Source organism: Schistocerca gregaria, chromosome 5 (genome assembly GCF_023897955.1).
Source record: "Schistocerca gregaria isolate iqSchGreg1 chromosome 5, iqSchGreg1.2, whole genome shotgun sequence".
Classification (NCBI taxonomy): domain Eukaryota; kingdom Metazoa; phylum Arthropoda; class Insecta; order Orthoptera; family Acrididae; genus Schistocerca; species Schistocerca gregaria.
In genome coordinates, this window is record NC_064924.1 from 167,849,152 (window position 1) to 167,866,548 (window position 17,397).

The window sequence follows — 17,397 nt, forward strand, 5'->3', positions numbered from 1 at the left end:
TGTTCCGCTCTCGTTGACAGTGTGATCTGCACTTCTTTTTCTTTTTTTTCTTTTACTTAATCGATTTTTTATGTTGTTACGCCCATTGTTCATGTGTAAATCAATACGCAGAGCAAACAGCGTTAAACCAGAAATCACTTTTCGTAGCTCTAGCGTCAAAATTCCCTTAATAGCGATGTATTTTGAAAGACTATTTCTTCCTATACTTCAGCACCTTAAGGGTGGAATTTTGAACAGTTCCTTACCAGTTCCTTACAGTATAAGATCAACATCATCTCCATATTTTAAGTTTATATCCTCATCGGTTTGGACTGGGCGATCAATGATCAGTGAATCAGTCATCCTCTATTTCAACGCCTTAGGAGCTGAATGTTCAAAAAGACTGAAACACCTATTTCTTTGTTTCTAATCGAGAAGCCAAATATAAATTTCCGAAGTTTAGCTTTAAAAACGCTTTTATAATTAAATATTTTCATTAAACCTTTCATGCCCTATTTCAGATACTTAGGGGTTGTTTTCCAAAACTACTTGAAAATGAATATTTTTTTGTTTTGTTTCTAAGCGACTTGTCAAATACCTATTGTCATAGATGTAGCTTTAAAAATGCTTTAATAGTTCTTTAATAATGATTTACTTTCAGTAAAACTTTCATCTATTACTTCACTCCACAGGCGTTGAATCCCAAAAATGCCGAAACACGTATGTCTTTATTTCTGACCGAGAAACCAAATTCCAATTTTAGTAGTTCTTGGTTCAAAATTGCCTTAATAGCGACATATTTTCGAAAACCATTTCGTCCCTTATTTAATCTCTTTAGGGGTGTAATTTCGAAAAATCTCTTCTTAAAATATGGCTACAGTGTAAGATCAACACCCTCTTCAAATTTCAAGTTTTTATCCTTAGCAGTTTGGGCTGCGCGATGATGAATCAGACAGTCAGAACATTCCATTTTATATATAAAGAGATTGCGTAAAACGAGATTGTGAACATTTTTTATATATTTTACGTAGTTGAACTACTGGTGGGGTGTTCAGAAATTTAAAGCCCGAACCAACAAATATGTTCATGGATACAATAACAAATTAAGCAGCCAGATGTCGAAAATGCTTTCTGGGTGAGTACGGAGTATACAGGAGATCATTGTGTGTGACTGAGAATAAACCAATGTCAATTTCGCTTCAGTCCGTTGCTGTTCTGACGAATGTTACAATAAATCCAGAATGAGATTTTCACTCTGCAGCGGAGTGTGCGCTGATGTGAAACTTCCTGGCAGATTAAAACTGTGTGCCGGACCGACTGAGTCTCGGTCCGGCACACAGTTTTAATCTGCCTGGAAGTTTCATATCAGCGTTACAATAAATGTTCGAAATGAGCACCATTACTTCAACGCAGAGACGGCATCGACGTATCTGGACATATTGAAATCAATGGAAAATGTGTGTCGTCTTCCGTATGTATGTGGTCGCTCCAAGAATTTTTGCAATTAATTTCTTCCTCTGTGTCCGCACGGTAGAACACAGTTCGGTTTTTCACTTGGTCAGAGAAAAAGAAGTCTACTGTGGTGAGGTCCGGAAATCTTACAGACCAAAATACAGGTCGTCCATGGCTCATCCACTGAAAGCCGAAAGTACGGGTTAATGCGGTACACACTGTTCCCCCTTCTGGTAAAGTAGTAATACTTCCTCCAATAATGTCTGCGGGTGTTCCAGCAAGAATAGTCTGTACATTGGCCACCTTAGTTGAGGAGACAACGTGTGGAGCCCAACAAAGTTGTCGCCGACGATATCGGCCCATGTCTTTACAGCAAATTCTCTCTGATGACCTCGGTAACATAGGTTTTCATCCTTCTGTACATGTGACTTATGTTAATCTGATATACCTTTCTTACACTACTAGCCACTACACCAAGAAGAAATGCAGATGATAAACGGGTATTCATTGGACAAATATATTATACTAGAACTGACACGTGATTACATTTTCACGCAGTTTTGGTGCATAGATCCTGAGAAATCAGTACCCAGAACAACCACCTCTGGCTGTCAGACAGAACTTGGATGGCGTGTACAGGTACAACTGCCCATGCAGCTTCAACACGATACCACGGTTCATCAAGAGTAGTGACTGGCGTATTGTGCGGAGCCAGTTGCTCGGCCACCATTGACCAGACGTTTCCAATTGATGAGAGATTTGAAGAATGTGCTGGCCATGGCAGTAGTAGAATATTTTCTGTATCCAGAAAGGCCCGTACAGGACCTGCTGCATGCGGTCGTGCATTATCCTGCTGAAATGTAGGGTTTCGCAGGGATCGAATGAAGGGTACAGCCACGTGTAGTAACACATCTCAAATGTAACGTCCACTGTTCAAAGTGCCGTCAATGCGAACAAGATGTGACCGAGACGTGCAACCAATGGCACCCCATACCATCACGCCGGGTGATACGCCAGTATGGCGATGACGAATAAACGCTTCCAATGTGCGTTCACTGCGATGTCGCCAAACACGGATGCGACCATCATGATGCTATACACAGAACCTGGATTCATCTGAAAAAATGACATTTTGCCATTCGTGCATCCGGGTTCGTCGTTGAGTACACCATCGCAGGCGCTCCTGTCTGTGACGCAGCGTCAAGGGTTTCGTTTTGTGTATTCCAAGCATAAAGCTGCGTTGACTACTGCTGGGCAGCCGTGCAGTTCAGCTGTTTTTTTTTCTGCTCCCCGGCGTTGCTACACTATCGTCAGACTAGAACTAATATAAAGTCACATGTCACAAAGGTTCCCCTATCCTAGAGAAGCAGTGTCAGAACCCAGTAACCTGTTTCAGGTAATTACTAATTGAGATTCGAATCTTACCTTCTTCAATATTTGCACGTCATTTGCTGACCTGCATACATACAAAATATTACTATGGGGCGAAGTTTATAGTTTATTCGATATACAAAAGTTCAGGTTACAAAGCATTATTGTGAGGGGGAAAGAGTGTGTATACTGTCCGTTATCTGTAACGCTCACTTCATATAAGGTGTTCTGTCCATTGGTTTAGTTACTGTCATAAAGCGTCCTTACAAATGCGAATACTAAACAAAATGTAAACGACCCTGTGAGACGTTGGAATAACTGTTACGCATACGTGTGCAAGAGCTCGTATGTGGTTTGAAAAGGCTTTCAGTGAAAAACATGTCATTTCAATTTGAAAACATTCATACCGTCTGTCAAACATTTTTACAAATGGAAATACTAGACAAAATGTAAATTACGCTGTGAGACGTTGGAATAACTGTTACACATACGTGTGCAAGAGCTCATATGTGGTTTGAAAAGGCTTTCAGTGGAAAACATGTCATCTCAATTTGAAAACATTCATACCGTCTGTCAAACATTTTTCCCTTAACAAACCAAAGTTCTAGTCACTAGTATATTTTTCACACAAGTCAATTGGGCTGTAATTAGCGCTCGTACCTCCTTTAAAAGACGACTGAAAGAAGTTAATATGTGTATCACACAAATACTTGTAACATTACTTTCCTTTCTCCAATGAATACGTTTTGCCTAAGACTTGAGGAATCGAAAAACATTATCTAATCGGATATCAGTCAATGAAAATGAGCACATCAATTGCCGGTTTAAATGGTTCAAATGGCTCTGAGTACTATGGGACTTAACATCTGAGGTCATCAGTCCCCTAGACTTAGAACTACTTAAACCTAACTAACCTAAGGACATCACACACGTCCATGCCTGAGGCAGGATTCGAACCTGCGACCGAAGGAGCAGCACGGTTCCGGACTGAAGCGCCTAGAACCGCTCGGTCAGAACGGCCGGCACTTGCCGGTTCTCCGGATCAGATTTAGATGGTTGGTTGACTGATTTGCGGGAAGGCACCGATCAGCCAAGTCATCGGTCCATTGGATTAGTGGAGGAAGCCGACGTACTCTTTCAAAGCAACCATCTCGGCATTCACCTGAAGCGATTTTAGGCAAATCACGGAAAACCTCAATCACGATAGCCGGACGCAGGTTTGAACCGTCGTGTTTCCGAATGGACAAATAGATGAGTCTATAAGGCAGACCGTTGATGACAGTTGTTACAGATACTGTGCTGAAATTATGGAAGAGACGGTAAACGTCAGGAATGAAGGATAAAGTTAAGCGCGGATCTCCGACACAACAGTAAGTCTGATTTATGTACCATAATTCTCAGTTTGCTCGAATTTTAATGAGTTCCTGCGATCAACAGTAATTTTCTAGTACATAAAACGTCAAAAAAGTAATTGTTTGTGAGCGATGGTTGGGTAATTGTGGCTAGCGGGTAATCGCACACATTCAGTATTTGATGCGTGCGATAAACATCACGATTTCCGACTACTGCTGTTCTCTTGTGATTCCTGTAAGCCACAAACAGGAACAAGAAAGCTAGGCGCCATTTGAGCTGCGAAATACATGAGTGTGAGGTAGGCAAAAAGAGACCAACCTTCTGTTATTTTCAGCGGACATAAAAGAAGAAGGAAAGCATTCAGTTATTATCGATTTACTTGTAACTGAACATGTTATTAAAAGCTGTATTTCATCGTATCCTTGCTTGAATTGCCTTTCTAAATGTAACAGTTTAACAAAACAGAATGCCAGCCACGGTGGTCTCGCGGTTCTAGGTGCGCAGTCCGGAACCGTGCGACTGCTACGGTCGCAGGTTCGAATCCTGCCTCGGGCATGGATGTGTGTGATGTCCTTACGTTAGTTAGGTATAAGTAGTTCTAAGTTCTAAGGGACTGATGACCACAGCAGTTGAGTCCCATAGTGCTCAGAGCCATTTGAACCATTTTTGAACAAAACAGAATGTGATCGCGTTAGCATTTAATGGTGTACTGCGGTAGTAGTGGGCTGAAAGAGAACAGAAGCGTACTCTCGTGGAAAAGAAACTGGAAGAAGCTGAAATGGAGAGGAAAGTAAAGAATGCATATAAACAACAAAGTGGGTTGAACTACCAGGATGGGGAAGCTGAACATGAGAGCTTCATCGAGCAGTCATAAAAGAAGAAAAATAAAACCAGTAAGAAGGAGGAAACACCAAAGTCGTCAGACGAATTGGATTTTTCCGGGATTTGTGATGATGACGATGATCGTTATAACCAGGACGGCGGTTCAAACCCACGTCCGACCATCCTCATGTGCGTTTTCCATGATTTTCCTACATCGCTCCAGGCAAATGCCTGGATGGTTCCTTTGAGAGGGCACGGCCGATTTCCCTCCCCATCCTTCCATAATCTGAGCTTGTGCTTCATCTCTAATGACCTCGTTATCGACGGGGCGTTAAACACTTATCTTCTCCTCATCCCCTCCCCCCCCCCCCCACCCCTCGTTTAGAGGCGCTATGCGATCACCGCCTATAGGTATTAAGGAACCTATGAACTGTCTTGCATCTGTGGAGAAACAGTGTTACAGGTGTGATGGGTGCCCCGCTTGGAATCAAGCTGCACGTACTGGAGAAGTTTGTGATGAGTGCTTATTCCAGAAATAAGCATCCTAAATATTTCTGAAATATGAAAATACGTGACTACACATTCCATGTTACTACTTAAATATATTTCATTACTCTAATTTCCTAACTGGAGCTAGCAGATATTTCAAGTGGCGATTGTTGTCATTAATGCATATTTAACAAAAGGTTCCCTAATGAGGTGCACAATACCCCAGTGACTGCGGATAATCACTCCATAGGTGGGTTCGTGCGTGATCGAAACATTGTCATTTTTGTTGTTACACTTTGCTGCACTGATTTGTACTTTCAAAATGATTTACTGTAGTAAATGTAGAGCAGCATACACGAGAGTAATGTGTGGGACAGGCGGAATACCGTCAGACTTCAAGGAGAATATAATAATTCCAATCCCAAAGAACACAGGAGTTGACAGATGTGAAAATTACCGAAGTATCAGTTTAATAAATCACGGCTGCAAAATACTAACACGAATTCTTTACTAGTAGAAGCCGATCTCGGGGAAGATCAGTTTGGATTCCGTAGAAATATTGGAACACGTGAGGCAGTACTGACCCTACGACTTATCTTGGAAGCTACATTAAGAAAAGGCAAACCTACATTTCTAGCATTTGTAGACTTAGAGAAAGCTTTTCACTATGTTGACTGGAATACTCTCTTTCAGATTCTGAAGGTGGAAGGGGTAAAATACAGTGAGCGAAAGGCTATTTACAATTGGCACAGAAACCAGATGGCAGTTATAAGAGTCGAGGGACATGAAAGGGAAGCAGTGGTTGGGAAGGGAGTTAGACAGGGTTGTAGCCTCTCCCAGATGTTATTCAATCTGTATATTGAGCAAGCAGTAAAGGAAACAAAAGAAAATTTGGGGTAGGTATTAAAATCCATGGAGAAGAAAGAAAAATGTTGAGGTTCGCCGATGACATGGTAATTCTGTCAGAGACAGCAAAGGACTTGGAAGAGAATAATTTATTATCTCATCATACATTTCATCAATTTCTTCATCATCTGCAGAGCTAGTTGGCATATAAACTTGTAGTACTGTAGTAGGCATGGGCTTCGTGTCTATCTTGGCCACTATAATACGTTCACTATGCTGTTTGTAGTAGCTTACCCGTACTCCTATTTTTTATTCGTTATTAAACCTACTCCTGCATTACCCCTATTTGATTTTGTATTTACAACCCTGTATTCACCTGACCAGAAGTCTTGTTCCTCCTGCCACCGAACTTCACTAATTCCCACTATATCTAACTTTAACCTATCCATTTCCCTTTTTAACTTTTCTAACCTACCTGCCCGATTAAGGGACCTGACATTCCACGCTCCGATCCGTAGAACGCCAGTTTTCTTTCTCCTGATAACGACGTCCTCCTGAGTAGACCCCGCGCGGAGATCCGAATGGGAGACTATTTTACCTCCGGAATATTTTACCCAGGAGGACGCCATCATCATTTAACTATACAGTTAAGCTGCATGCCCTCGGGAAAAATTACGGCTGTAGTTTCCCCTTGCTTTCAGCCGTTCGCAGTACCAGCACAGCAAGGCCGTTTTGGTTAGTGTTACAAGGCCGGATCAGTCAATCATCCAGACTGTTGCCCCTGCAACTACTGAAAAGGCTGCTGCCCCTCTTCAGGAACAACACGTTTGTCTGGCCTCTCTACAGATACCTCTCCGTTGTGGTTGCACCTACGGTACGGCTATCTATATCGTTGAGGCACGCAAGCCTCCCCGCCAACGGCATGGCCCAAGGTTCATGGGGGGGGGGGGGGGGGCGGTAGGGGGGAGGGGGGGGGGTGTTATTAATAATATGTCGAAATAATATTTTTTTTGTTTTTTGCTAAAATGACAACTTATCTCTCACAGTCTCCTATTTGTTAGCAGTAGAAATTCTTACTAAATCTCAAGGTATTAATTTGAGATAGACGGGGCGAGGTGGTACGGCAGTCATCGACATTTATGTGTCCGTGGATTTCCTTATGTCACTTTAAGTGAATAGGAGAGCTGTTCCTATGAAAATACCATAGCCGAATTCGTTCCCACAATGCTCGAAGCCAACTTGTGTATCGTTTCTAACAATGACATCATCGACGGTACCTTAAACCGTACCCTATCTCTTCGCTTAATTTGAGACAGGCGGATGATCCAATAAGATTTTAAGTGGAATCTTTGCGCATTGCCCCGTTTCGCGCCATATCCGAACGATGTCTTCTGGTCGCAGTACCGTCGCAGTACACTACGAGACTTCAGACAGTTGTTTCCACAAGTTCCAACTGGTGTCTTCCAGAACGAACTCGCTGGCGGGTCCATGTTTTTTTGAGAGAAGCGCCCGATTAGATAGGAATCTGTTTATTTGCGGAGCGGCAGCATTCTATGATCTGAAGGGCCCGCCGGTAGATAAAGACAGGCAGCCTCGCGTGGCAACAGTGACGTCCTTGCTGCGTGCAAGCACCACCCGAAAGAGATAACACGTAATTTCAGGAAGCGCTTGACTGCATGAATAAACAACACTATTAAAGCAGCCGATAACATGACACGATCAAAGAAACTGTAAGCAAGTGAATCCTTTTTGCACTGGCCGAAACTACCCAGGGGTCACTGAAGGTGCCTGCAACATCTTGAAGAATTAATGCTGTTGCTGACGACTTGCAGTACAGCCGCTTGGTATTACCGCGGTAAGTACCCAACTCACTCTAAAATTACACTATCTGATCAAAAGTATCCGGAAACCGATGTTTAATGCTCTATTGACCAGTAGATATCACGAGATGCAGAGCCGCCATTGTAAAAGGAGGTGGGGAGCACTGTGTTGTCAGTTGAGAAGCAACAGCAACAGCATGGATCGGCCAGCAGAGCTGTTACATCGACCGTTGACCAGGCACCGGATGTCATCTGATGAAGGGACCTTCCTGGAGGTGCCTCGCGTTATGAGCTCCCAGTCCGGCGCCTGATAGTGAGGGTAGACACCTACCACACCCTAAAATTATAGGTGCCGATGCGGCCACATTTTTGAAATATGGCCTGTTAAAGTTTGGGCAGCTCTTTATATACAGAAAGGTTTCTCTATTGTGGCAAGTGGGCGAGTAGCCGAGTGGTAGTTATGTTCATTGGCACGGGACTTCCCGTGGAGTGCGTTACACCTCTCACCACCGTTGATACCATTCGCTGTTTGGGATGGATTTTTCATTTGATCTCCGGCGTTCAGCCACCATCAACTGCCGCCGCTTCCTTTTAATGATCAGAGCAGGTCTTATGGACCATCGCCTTCGATCCCTAGATATTCTCCAACGAGCTCGAGATTATATATATATCGCATCCCGAGTGCCCCATGTAGCACAAGTTCTGCCTTTCCCGCTTACTGTGACACGTCGCATGTTGACAGCGATGGCATCTTTCGTCAGCTCTGGGCTGTTGTTCAAAGAGTTAACTATGCAACCCTTACTCTTCCCCGTGAACGAGGTGGGATAGGTCTGTTTCACGTGCCGGATAGAGCTCGCGCCCTATTTGTCAGCTCCCAGATGACGGTATGGACACGATGCCCAACGAGCCTCACCGGTCTCCTCCTGACGGCATATACGCCGGTCTCACTGTCAGCCCCAGTGATGATCTCGGATGTTCCATTATATAAGATACTTCTTTCTTGAACTCAGTTATCTACGCGTCACCTTACCAAGACAGCTTTTACTGAAGACAAAGGCAGTATTCAATGTCCTCCAATTAGGTCGTCCACCTAACCCGATTGAACAAAAGTTCTCCCAGGTTGACTGGCGTCATGTATGGCGCGCGGTGTTCGCCTGTTACCTTGACAGGAATGTTCAATATGTCTGGTACCTAACTGTCAATGGTAAGCAAATCAACCAATCTCGCCTTCATCGTATCCACCTCGCCCAATCACCTCTATGTTCCGCCTGTGGAGTGCCAGACAACGACGAACATCGGTTTGTTTGCGGATCGGCGGCGGAGGTTTGGCAACTGATTCGTCGTATTGTGGCTTTTCTACCGCGGGACATTGGGGATCGTATTACTCCCCTTTCCTTATTATTTCCGGAACGTTACTGTTTTCCTCGGACAAAGACCAATGCTGTGAATTTGATTCGAGGACATGCCATTCACTACCTATTTGGACAAACTGTAGACTCCGTATTCCATTATTGGACATAGGTCAATGACTGCCATTATGTTGTTGTCCGTCACCCAAAACACAGACAATTTTTCTCGAACTACCTTGGGAGTGCTTTCCACGACCCGCCTCGCAGCTGGAATGTGTTAAGCCAAGAGAGAAGAAGGTTTCCTGTTTGAAGCAATGAACATTTCTGAACAATTGGACGGAACTCATCAATTTTGAGAAGACGTGACTCAACATATTACCAGAATTAGAAGTCCTCTGATCAATTACACACCAAATTAAACAAAAAAATAGAAAAAAAGAGACAATCGAGGTGGACTCCCGTCCAGGGGACCCTGGTTCGAAACCCGTCTATGCTACTTTTGTTTCTTTTTTTTTCAAATGCCTGTTATAACTTATAATTAATCATGAAGATTCCGCAAGGAATTGATTAAAAAGAATTACAAGCCTCTATAAATCAAAATTACAAACTGAATGTCACATTTTGTTTCAATCTTTTGCGTTTTCTTTTTTATTTTAACAGGAAATTAACCGTAATGTAGTTTCTTGAAATATTTTATTAATGTTCAATTTGTTTTCATTGTATTTTTAATATTGTTCCGTTGAGGTAGGAAATATTTTTAAAAAACCAACGAATGAGGGATTAAAAATGTGTTTCATTTAATGGAAAGTTAATCGATATTTCCTATATTTGACGAGTACATTCCGATGGATGATACTTTTTATAAAAACAATCAATACATTTGTACTTTCGACACCACGAACATTGTACGAATGCATATTCAATTTCGTCGCAATCGCATCTGTATTTTCTCAAGTCCGCAGGAAACGCCACTGTATTGACTTTATGGAATACTTCTTTTTGCGGTGGATGTAGCGTCGCGAAAACAAAAGTAGCATAGATGGGTCTCGAACCAGGGTCGCCTGGACGGGAGTCTCGCTCGCTTGCCACTTTTTTTTTTTTTAACTCATTTTGTTCGCTTCATCTGCGCGGGGCGGACGTCGTAAGACATCCGTTTCTGTTCGTAGTTGATCGATTAACTCATTTTTTTTTTTTTATTACAGAGGGCAGCTAACCCTCTGACCGAACAATAAAAACTAGGCAGCATTGGCACCTACAATTTTAGGGTGTGATAGGTGCCTCCCCACACTATAAACAGGCGAAGTGGGAGCCCATAACTCGATGCAACTCCCAGAATGTCCCCTCGAGAGTAACAAATTCATCGCGGTCATTTCAAACCCTGCTAAAGCTGCTCAGATCGACTGTTGATGATGCGATCATGAAATGAAAACGCGAAGGAAACCAACATCGGGTAGACCTGATGTACTGACAGACCATCGAGCATTGCGGACGAAGTCAGCGGAAAGAATCACTCGTTACTTTCAAACTACTACGAGCACTCCATCTAGCACAATGACTGCGCGTTAAGAGTTAAAAAGAAATGGGGTACACGGGTAAGACAGCACCTCGTAAGCAACCAATTTATGTAGTCAGTGTTAAACGAAACTTGAGCTGGTGTAGACAGCGATGCCCCTGGACAGTGGATGACTGGAAAAGAGTGGTCTGGAGTAATGAATCGCGCCACTCTCTTTGGCATTACGATGGAAGTTTGGCGAATACGTGGAGAACGTTATCTGCCATCTTGCACATTGACGACAGCGAAGTACGGAGGAGGAGGTGGTGTTACGCTATAGAGAATGCGGTCATCTTACTGCGCTAAAGGAAACGCTAAATGTTGAATTATGTGAACACATCTTACATTGTATACTGCGTACAGTAAAGGAACAAAATGGAGAAGGGGTCCTGAGTCGTGCTTGGGTAGCTCAGTTGGTAGAGCACTTGCCCGCGAAAGACAAAGGTCCCGAGTTCGAGTCTCGGTCCAGCACACAGTTTTAATCTGCCAGGAAGTTGCATATTAGTGAACACTCCGCTGCAGAGTGAAAATCTCATTCAGGATAGTAGGACATCTGTTTTAGACCTCACAGAATAACTTCCTTGGTTGTAGAAATAGCTGTGGAGGGTAGAATCTGTAGAAGGAAACAGAGACAGAATTACATCCAGTAAAACAATTGAAGACGTACGTTGCAAGTGCTACTCTGAGATGAAAAGGTTGGCACAGGAGAAGAATTCGCAGCGGGCTGAATCAAAGTTTGTAATTTCTACTCGAGTAAAGGCGAAACAATAGCCCAATACGTAATGTACCGAAATGAGTGTAAAGTCAACGATTTGTTGCACTGACACAAGACAGTCACAGCACGAGTAAACAAATATTATCAGAGGATTCCTAACAGCCGGCCGATGTGGCCGAGCGGCTCTAAGCGCTTCAGTCTGGAACCGCGCGACCGCTACGGTCGCAGGTTCGAATCCTGCCTCGCGCATGGATGTGTGTGATGTCCTTATGTTAGTTAGGTTTAAGTAGTTCTAAGTTCTAGGGGTACTGATGACCTCAGATGTTAACTTCCATAGTGCTCAAAACCATTTGAACCATTTGATTTCTAACGTGTAATTACGTGAATGTTAACTTGTACATGAGAAAAGAAAAGACACTGGAAAACGTCCGACGTAAGAATGTCGGAAATAAACTCACTTAGCGAGCTTGACGAACAGCATCGCAATAAAATCTTATGTCATTTCACGTTGGTGACACGAGACTAAAACATGCGGCCCACAGCATCTTACCTGTGACGACCTGTCTCAACAGCAAATGCAACTATGGCAATCTCAATTACTCCAGCTGAAGTGGAACTGACGACGAACCAGTAAGGGAATGAACAACCTGGGACGGGAACTTGCCGTTGCGGACTTGTAGAGGGGAGTGAGTACATCGTATTTCGAATAGGAACCCATGTCCGGAAATGTCATCCAACGAGACTACAGAGCGTCAAAGTTATAGGTGCGGGCGTCTGTAAATGTACGTATACACGGGGTGATTCCGTGATGATGTTACAGACTTTCTGGGATGATGGAGAACGATAATTGTATTATTTTGAAGTAAGGATCCCTGTACCGGAAACGAACGAGTATAAAGTTATAAACGAAAACCGTTCTTATACCTCTGACAGTTGAATACATGTACCGGTTCTTGTGTTGCGAAGAGTGTAGGGCTGGTAACTTTCAGTGGTGGACAAAAACGAGAAAAAATGTCCAATAAACGTGGGCGCTAAATAGCATACCTGAGGTTTTCATTTATGACGTTCGACTCGTTCGTTTCCGGTACAGAGATCCTTACTCCAAATTAATACATTTATCGTTCTCCATCATCCTAGTAAGTCTGTAACATCAGCACGGAATCAACCCGTGTATACGTACATTTACAGACCCCCGCGCCTATAACTTTGACGATCTGTAGTCTACTTGCATGACGTTTCTGGACATGGGTTCCTATTTAAAATACGATGTACTCACACTCCTCTACAAGTCCTAGAAGTCTGTAACGGGAATTTCCGACCACCCTGTAGGCCCGTACTTAAGAGCGAATTTTTCGAACCAGAAGATACCAACTAAATTGTCCCGCGACATTGAACAGTAATGGTAGGGAGACTACGTCAGGTACATCGAAGGAACAACCACTCTAATGCCGCAAGATAAATTAAGTGGATTGATCTCTTACAAATATCCCATTAATGAACTATTAGAACCTTCGAAATAAGCCTACTTATTTATTTTGTGTTGCGAAGAAGCATCAAAGAAGAAACAGGAGTCCCAAATTGGTGCTACGGAATACTAATATTTTCGTTTCCGTAAAACCCATATACAGCCTCAACGTCGTTAAAATAACTGGTGTGTGTTGCAGTGTAAGACTATGTATATTTCCTACTATTAGTGAAAAGCTATTTCACCATACAATCCCTAAAAGCATATGTACCTGTACTTCAACATACATTAGATGTACTAATCAGCAAGCCTTAAGTACCGTTAAACAAAGAAACCTTGGTAATAAAACATTAGTTTTATTCTTGACTGGTCCCTTCGCTATAGCTATAACCATATCAATATAAGCGCAACAGACTAAGAATTAGTTCCCTTTAAGAAGGTTAAATTTCGATCAAATGCTTATGTAGGCCACCTGTGTCAACATTTGAAGATGCAGGACACTTCACGAAAAGCATTAACACTCATCTACACAATATCTCTTGCCGGGCGGCAGACACAAAGACAAACCTGGACTCGTTATCAGCAAATGTCTGGAGCACCTAGATAAACGGTTTACTCTAGATAGAAATAAACCAATATTGCCTTTTCGACACATTGTCAATGTACAGACAAATACTAGCGGTCAATAGATCGCTGGGCGACAACGATTCCTGCATCGAAAAAATCTAAAAAGAAAACATACACTAAACTAGGAACTTACCAAAAATGTTTATATAGAATAGTACCTTAGCGGCCGCTGCTTTGCTCGCGTAAACCGTATGGTCTGCTCAGATTTTTTCGTCTTCGCTTAATTGAATTTTTGTGTTGTTCAACGCAACGTTATAAACGTTTCACGCTAATAAAGGACTCAGAAGCATGGTCTTTTTTGAATGTAATGGTGATCAAAAAGCGATTCTGGGAGCTGGACTCCAGGTCTTTTGTTAGTCATGCCTTTGGCGTTTTTGTGAATATATTTCCATAGAAACTTTCATCCCCCAAACACATATTTCGCTATAACTGAGAAGCGAAATACTAATTTTCATATGCACATCATAGATTTAACTTTAAAATTTTTTAAATCTAACGAAATGTTTTCTTAAAAATTTTCATCCGCTGTTTCGCCCGCTTAGTGAATGAATCTCCATCAGCAAGTAACGTATTTTTTAAATTTTTAACAGAGAGGCCAAATAAAAATGTTCGCTGATTTAGCTTTGAAAATGCTTTCATAACGAAATAATTTAATAAAACATTTCATCCCCTGTTTCACTCCCTTAAGGGATGAATTTCCATAAACACTGAAACAAGATTTTTTTTTATTGTTTAATAATGCTTTAGTAGTTCTTTAATAACGATTAATTTCCCCCTTGATGTTTTTATTTCCAAAAATACTGGAACAGGTATTATTTTTATTTCTGACTGAGAAACCAAATACTAGTTTTCGTGGTTCTACCTCCAAAATTACCTTTAGTAGCGACATATTTCCAAAGGCCCTTTCTCCCCTGTTTCGCCCGCTTTGGAGTGTAGTTTCTAACAATCAGTTCTTAAACCAAGCCTACGGTAGAACCTCCAAATTTCAACTTTCTATCCTCAGTTGTTGGGCTGGTCGGTGATGAGTCAGTGAATCAGTCCTCCCCACTGTTTCAAAAGTGAAACATATCTTTTTTTCCATTTCTAACCGAGATGCCTAATACAAATTTTCAAACATTCATCTTTAAAAATGCTTTCACAATGAAATATTTTCATAAAACATTCCTTCCTCTATTTCACCCCCTTAGGGGCTGAATTTCCAAAAATACTGAAACAACTATTTTGTATTTTCAAACGAAAAATCAATTAACAATTTACATAGACATAACTTTAAAAACACTTAGGTAGTTCTTTAAAATAACTAAAAAAGGCTTTCACCCACTATTTTACCCCCTCCCTCCGAGGGGTTAAATTTCCAAAATTTCTGGATTTCTTTATTTCTGACTGAGAAATCAGACACCCATTTTCAAGGTCTAGCTTCAAAACTGCGTTAATAGCGACATATTTTCGAAAAACATTTCATCCTCTGTTTCACCCCCTTCGGGGTGGAATTTCGAAAATTCGCTTCTTAAACGACACCTACAGTACAAGATCAACACTTGCAAATTTCGAGTTTCTATCCTTAGCAGCTTGGGCAGGGCAATGATGAGTCAGTCTTTGGACTTTGCCTTTCATATATACAGGGCGTTCCAGAAAACACCCACAAGCTTTATGGACAGGTTCCTTACACCAAAACAAGAAAAAAATTCTAGTAAACAAGGGCCCTAAAGTCAATACCTTAAGAGATGTTAGCAATTTTACACCTTCCATAATACGTAACACATCTCTTCCACTGCAAGGCCTTTGCTTTTCTTATTATGAGAGGAAATAGTATGGACCAAAACAAGACAAAAATGTCTAGTAAACATATGCTCTAAAATGCATACCTTAAGAGCTATTCTTCAGTGTAAGAGATGTGTTTCACACTAGTGAAGATGAACAAGCGCTCATAGCTCTTCGAGTGTGCACCTTAGCCCCGTTTTTACTAGATTTTTATCTGGGTTTCATCAGCGCTTCCTCCTTACAGAATATGGAAAACAACGGCCTTGCAGTAGGAAAGACTGTTTCATAGTATCGAAGACGAACAAGTGCTCATACCTCGTAAGGTATATATTTTAGAGCCCATGTTAAATAGACACTTTTTAATTATTTTTGTATAAGGAACCTGTTCCTAAAATTTTTCGGTGTTTCTTTTTACAGGGACAGCTGTATAGATGTATGCCTTACGCGGCCCCTAGACGGTAGATAATATAGTACAATGTTACTGACGTCATCCCTATACTGCTCAATAGTAGTGTCAATATGTACAGGGTGGGGCAAATAAAAGTGGCCCGAAGAACAGAGTTCCAAGTTACAAAGAACCACAGTAGAAAAAAACAAATGCAGTACTTATCCTGACTGCAGCAGAAATTAAAAGTGAGCACCATTCATCTCTTGGCAATTTTGGGCCCTGGTCAGCAAGTTACTGAAGGCGATTCGAAGCTGGACTGCTAGAATTGCTACAGTCTCATCCGAAATGTTCTGCTGCAGTTTTTGAAGACTGTGAGGGTTGTTGTTATACACCTCAGATTTGAGGGCTCTCCGCACTGACATCAGGTGACCTGGCGGGCCAGCTGGGGCCGCGATCACATTGGCATCTGATAACAACTCTGTCAGGCTTGAAGACTGTGTAAATGTGCTCCAAGATTCGGGCGGCTATATGGGCAGTTGCTCTATCCCGTTGGAAGTTAGGTCTCTTCCTCCTCCGAATGCTGTCACGAGTGGTTTCAAATTGTTGGCAATGTAACGAGCCGAAGTCAGTGTCTGATGAAAGAAGACGGAACCAATAGTGAGGCACCAAACCCCATGCCTCTGATCATGCAAAGGTGTTCTGTGAAAGTTATGAGCATTCCCCGCTGCCCAGAAACTGTGATTCTGTGAGTTGACATAACTAGTCAGGTGAAACCAGGCTTCATGAGAGATGGACAACAGACCCATGACCAAGCCATTCATTGTTATTTCAGTAAGCAGCCACTCACAAAACTGGAGGTGCTGAGGAACACCTGCTGGTTTTAATACATGAACATCAGACACTCAGTAGGGACGCAGATGCAGGTCCAGGCGCAGTATCCATACGCATGATCAACGTGATATGCTGGTCACTTGCGACAAGAGTCGCGTTGATCTGGTAGAGTTCTGACGCCTTTGCTGGTGAAGTACAGCCAAATTCTCTGTTCGGACTGCTTCTTGATTTATTCAAAACAGATGTTGTCTGACACCATTTTAGGAGTAAGCGTTGCAGGGTACTCTTTGCTCTCAGCTGGCAACTTACTACACCTTTTCCACGGTTTTGTTGTCACGTAACTTTCCACAACGAACATCCGCTGCTCCACTGTGAATACCATCGCCCCCTTTACACTGCTCCACTCAAGCTGACACAGCCTGCACTATGTTCTGAACTATTGTGGATCACGTGGCAACCTTATACATGGTGTGCGCGTCACGGGGATGTGGTTATATGAATACGTTCACGTCCAATATTGGCCAGTCTTGCGGGCCGCATTTATTTGCCCCAACCTGTGTATACGCTGAGGTGACAA

The 17,397-nt window shown here is 42.4% G+C and overlaps 1 protein-coding gene across 1 annotated transcript in view; it reads right to left on the reverse strand.

The window, feature by feature from the left end:
• Positions 1–17,397, reverse strand: part of LOC126272251 (monocarboxylate transporter 9) — a 627,258-nt gene that overhangs the window by 539,573 nt on the left and 70,288 nt on the right. The gene's annotated exons all lie outside the window — the stretch shown is intronic.